Raw genomic sequence first — 5,777 nt, forward strand, 5'->3', positions numbered from 1 at the left:
AAGGAATGTGAAATGATCTCAAGCCCAAAAAGCATTCCTGGAAGAGTTCAAGGAGGATTTTAAAAACCAAATGAGAGAAGTAATAGAAAAAATGGGAAAAAATTCACTGACGAAGACAAATCTTCAATAAGTAAAATTGGCAAAATGGCTAAGAGGATTCAGAATCTAAGTAGAGAGAATTATGCTCTTAAAAGCATTAGCCAAATGGTAAAGGAGGCTCAGAAGTAAAATGAAGATAACAATTCATTGAAAATTACAATTGAGCAAGTAGAAGGTAATGACTTTATGAGGCATCAAGAATCAATCAAATAGGTTTTGGCTTTCAGAGTGGGATCATGGTGGTGGGCAAGAATAAGTGCCTCACCAAAAGTGGTAAAAAAGGAGCCAAGAAGAAAGTTGTTGATCCATTTTCAAAGAAGGATTGGTACAGTATAAAAGCACCAGATATGTTCAACATTCACAATACTGGCAAAACACTGGTTACAAGGACTCGAGGAACAAAAATTGCCTCTGATGATCTCAAAGGTCAAGTTTTTGAAGTTAGTCTTGCTGATCTGCAGAATGATGAGGTTGCTTTTTGCAAGTTCAAGTTAATTACTGGAGATGTTCAGGGTAAAAATTGTTTGACTCATTTCCATGGAATGGACCTCACCCAGGACAAGATGTGCTCCATGGTCAAAAAGTGGCAGACCATGGCTGAAGCCCATGTTGATGTTAAAACTACCAGTGGGTACTTGCTCCACCTCTTTTGTGTTGGTTTTACCAAAAAGCGCAACAACCAGGTCCGTAAGACCTCTTATGCCCAGCACCAACAGGTCCATCAGATTCATAAGAAAATGATGGAAATTATGACCCAAGAGGTGCAGACAAATTACTTGAAAGAAGTTGTCAATAAACTAATTCCAATAGCATTGGAAAAGGCATAGAAAAGGCTTGCCAGTCCATTTACCATCTCCATGATGCACTTGTCCGAAAAGTCAAGATGCTCAAGAAGCCCAAATTTGAATTGGGAAAGCTAATGGAACTGCACGGTGAAGGTGGTGGCTCTGGAAAACCTTCAGGAGATGAAAGAGGCACAAAAGTAGAAAAAGCTGATGGCTATGAACCACCAGTTCAAGAATCTGTCTAAATAAGAACTTTTAAAAGTTGAAAAATAAAAGTTTATCATTGTGGAAAAAAAAGAGTCAATCAAACAAAATCTAAAGAATGAAAAAAATAGAAGAAAATGTGAAATATCTGATTGGAAAAACAACTAACCTGGAAAGAGACCCAGGAGAGACAATCTAAGAATTATTGGTCTACTGGAAAGCCATGATAAAAAGAACCTGGACAGTATCTTCCAAGAGATCATCAAGGATATCGGCCCTGGAGTCCTAGAACAGGAGGGTAAAATAGTCATTGAAAGAAACTACAAATAACCCCCCGAAAGGATCCCAAATTGAAAACTCCAAGGAATATTGTAGCCAAATTTCAGAATTAACAGCCTAAAGGAGAAAATACTGCAAGCAGCCAGAAAGAAATAATTCAAATATCTCAGAACTACAATGAGAATCACACAGGATCTTGCAGCTATGACATTAAAAGACAGGAGGAATTGGGATAGGATATTCTGAAAGGAAAGGGAGCTTGAACAACAACCAAGGATCAATTACTCAGCAAAAATGAGCACAATTTTTCAGAGAAGGAGATGGAAACTCAATGAAATAAGGAAATTCCAGACACTCCTGATGAAAAGGCCAGAGCTCAATGGAAAATTTGAACTTCAAATACAAAACTCAAGAGAGACATAAAAAGGTAAACAGGGGGTAAAACCTTGTTAATCAGGGCAAAATGTTTACATCTTTGTATAGGATTATATTGTTTTGCATATGTTATGTGTGTGTGTGTGTGTGTGTGTTGAATCTTGAGAATAAGACAATTATTATGCAAAGAGATATACATAGACTGAGGGAGTCAATAAAAAAATAACTGATATTATGATAAAACACATACTTAAGGGATATAAATGGATGGTTCTGGGAGAAGAGGTAAACTGGTAAATTACATCACATGAAGAGGCACAAAAACATATTATAGTAATGGGAAAGAAGGGAGGGAGAAGAGAAGTATTTATGTTTTACTCTTATTGAATTTAGTTCAACAAGGGAATAACATCCTCTGATAAGTATAGAAATCGAACTTGTCCAACAGATAGTAGGAGGGGAAAGGGGAAAAAAGAGAGGAGGGTTTGGTCAGAAGGAAGAGAAGAATTAGCAAGGGGAAAAGGGTAAGAAAAGGGAGGGGAGTCAGTAGGGAGGGAAAACTGAGGAAGGCAATGGTCAAAAGCAAAACTCTTCTGAGCAGTGGAAGGAAGAAGGGAGAAACAAAAGCATAGATGGTGGGTGGATAGGATGGAGAAAAAGACACAGATAGTAATCATAACTGTGAATGTGAATGGGGTGAACTCTCCCATAAAACAGAGATGGATAGCAGAATGGATTAAAAACCATAATCTTACAATATGTTGTTTACAAGAAACACATTTGAAACACGGGAATACACACAGGGTAAAGTACAAGGCTGGAGTAGAATATATTCTTCAGATAAAGAACATATTCTTCAGCTAAAGTAAAAAAAAAAAAGCAGGAGTAGCAATCCTAATCTCAAGAGAAGCAAAAGCAAAGATAGGTCTAATTAAAAGAGATAAGGAAGGACACTATATCCTGCTAAAAGGCACCATAGACAATGAGGCAATGTCATTACTTAACGTACCACAAAGTGGTATACCATGAAAATTCTTAGAGTAGTAGTTAAGGAATTTTCAGGAAGAAATAGATAGCAAAACGATACTAGTGGGGAACCTCAACTTAGCCATCTCTGAACTCAATAAATCTAAACTCAAAATAAACAAGAAAGAAGGTAAGGAGGTGAATAGCATTATAGAAAAGGCAGACATGATAGATGACTGGAGAAAACTAAATGGGCATAAAAAAGGAATATACCTTTTTTCTCAGCGATATATGGCACATACTCAAAAATTGATCATGTACCTCACAATCCAGTGAAGAAAGGCAGAAATTGTCAATGCATTCTTTTCAGATCATGATGCAATAAAAATTATTTGTAATAAAGGACCAAGGACAGATAAACTAAAAATTAATTGCAGACTAAATAATCTAATCCTAAAGAATGAGTGGTTCAAAGGACAAATCATAGAAACAATTAATAACTTCATTTGGGTGAATGACAATAATGAGACAGCATACCAAAACTTATGGGATGCAGCAAAAGCAGTTCTTAGGGGAAGCTTTATATTTCTAAATGCTAAATGAATAAAATTGATAAAAAGTAAATCAATGAAAATGGTGTACAATTAACAAAGCTAGAAAAAGAACAAATTGAAAATCCTAAATTAAAAAACAAATTAGAAAATACTGAAAATCAAAGGAGAGATTAATAAAATTGAAATCAAGAAAAATATTGAACTAACACATAAAACTAAAAACTGGTCTTATGAAAAAAAAAACAATAAAATTGACAAGCCTTTGGTTAATTTGATTTAAAAAAAGAAAGAAGAAAACCAAATTACCAGTATCAAAAATGAAAAGGGTGAATTCACCTCCAATGAAAAGGCAATTAAAACAATAATTAGAAATTATCTTGCCTAATTGTTTGCCCATAAATTTGACAACCTTAGGGAAATGGATGAATATTTACAAAAATATAAATTGTCCATGGTAACAAAAGGGGAAATAAAATATCTAAATAACCCCAATATCTTACACCATCTACAAAAATAAAGTCAAAATTAATTCATGATTTAGGTGTAAAGGCTGATACTATAAGCAATTTGGGAGAGGAAAGAGTAGTTTAGATGTCAGATTTATGGCAAAGGGAAGAATTCATGACCCAAAAAGAGATAGAGATCATTATGAAATGCAAAATGGACAACTATGAATATGTTAAATTGAAAAGTTTTTGTACTAAACAAAGCCAATGCAACAAAGATTAGGAGGGAAGCAGAAAATTGGCAAAAAATCTTTACAACCAATGTCATATCTAACATATACCGGGAACTGAATGAAATTTATAGGAATACAAGTCATTCCCCAATTGAGAAATGGTCAAAGGATATCAACAGGCACTTTTCAAAGGAAGACATTAAAGATGTCTATAGTTATATGAAAAAAATGCTCTTACTATTGATTAGAGAAATTCAAATCAAAACAACTCCTAGATACCACGTCTCTCCTGTCAGATTAGCTAACATGACAAAACAGGAAAATGATAAATGCTGGAGAGGATGTGGGAAAATAGGAATATTGTTACTTTGTTGGTGGAGTTGTGAAGTGATCCAGCCATTCTGGAGAGCAATTTGGAACTATGCACAAAGGACTATAAAATGTGCACACCCTTTGACCCAGCAATACCACTTTCAGGGCTGTATCCCAAAAGAGATCACACAAGTGGAAAAGGGACCAGTATGTACAAATGTATTTATAGTAGTTCTTTATGTAGTGGCAAAGAATTGGAAATCAAGGGGATGATCATCAATTGGGGAGTGGCTAAACAAACTGTGGCTTATGAATGTAATGGAATAGTATTGTCCTATAAGAAATGAGGAGCAGACAGACTTCATTAGAACCTGAAACAACTTATGTAAGCTGATGCTGAGTTAGGGGAGCAGAACCAGGAAATTAGGAGGGAGGAGAGAGAGGGAGAGAAAATTTGGGACCCAAAACCCATGGAACTGAAAGTTGTAAACTAAAACTAAAAATATTTAAAAATTTTTTAAAAAAGCATTTGAATCCCTACTATGAGCCAGCCACTGTACTTCACATTGGAGATCCTATACTCAAGGGATTTTATATTCCACTGGGAAGATAAATGTCTATAGATGAATACATAAGGTACTCAAAGAAAATACGAAATATCTACATTAACAATTAAATAGGAAAAATATCAAGTGAGAGGAGGTACTTGGACTAACCCTTGAAATGAACGTATAATTCCAAGACCTTTATATTAGACCCAATCAATGCAGTTTCATGACTTTCTCCAACTAACGAAAAGCAATCTAGAATTGGAATTGGAGAAAGCAGATGGTTGTACTTGCTTGGAATCTGGGAACAGTGGATTCTGGTATCAGAGAAAAAGAGAATAAGGAGTTCTATGTTATCAGTAAAAGTATCATTGAAATAGGCAATATGAGATCCTAGCCAGTTAAAAAGATAAGTGAAGTCTAAAACAACAAAGAATTGGGAAAATATTAGAAGGACTGAGGGACTAGATTCTCTGATATGGATAAGGAACAGGCTTCGTATGGCAAGAAAGACATATAAGTAAAAAGTCAAAGACTAGAATCCTGAAATCTTAATATCCCAGTTCCAGATCTTAGAAGTGGAGAATTTCCAAGTCATGATACAGTTCTGTGAGATGTAATGGGCAGCAAGGATCCACACATAGAGGCTGGAGAATAGTGACTGTATTCCCTTTCCCCAAATTACTAGATGAAAAGAGAAGGAAAATAGACTTTAATCCTATGGGAACTGAGATATTAGGAAGGGAATAAAGAAGAGCCAAGGAGGTAACCTATTTATTAGAACTGGGGTGAAAAGTGAATGTTTGGTCAGATAATTAAGAAAAAGCATGATTATTGGAAGTGAATTATACTATCAGCGCAAAACCAGTAGCAAGATTGATTTGTGGTTGATTCAACAAGTTAGTGGGCTAGGACTTCTGAGATTCACACTCTCTTATGGCAGAATTGGTTTCAGAATCTAGTGCTGTGTTGAAAC

The 5,777-nt window shown here is 35.3% G+C and overlaps 1 pseudogene; it reads left to right on the top strand.

Moving 5' to 3' along the window:
• Nucleotides 1-335: 335 nt before the first annotated feature.
• LOC118848914 lies at nucleotides 336-1,154 on the top strand (annotated as a pseudogene).
• The last annotated feature ends 4,623 nt before the right edge of the window (nucleotides 1,155-5,777 follow it).

This window comes from Trichosurus vulpecula, chromosome 4 (genome assembly GCF_011100635.1).
Source record: "Trichosurus vulpecula isolate mTriVul1 chromosome 4, mTriVul1.pri, whole genome shotgun sequence".
In the NCBI taxonomy this organism is placed as follows: Eukaryota; Metazoa; Chordata; class Mammalia; order Diprotodontia; family Phalangeridae; genus Trichosurus; species Trichosurus vulpecula.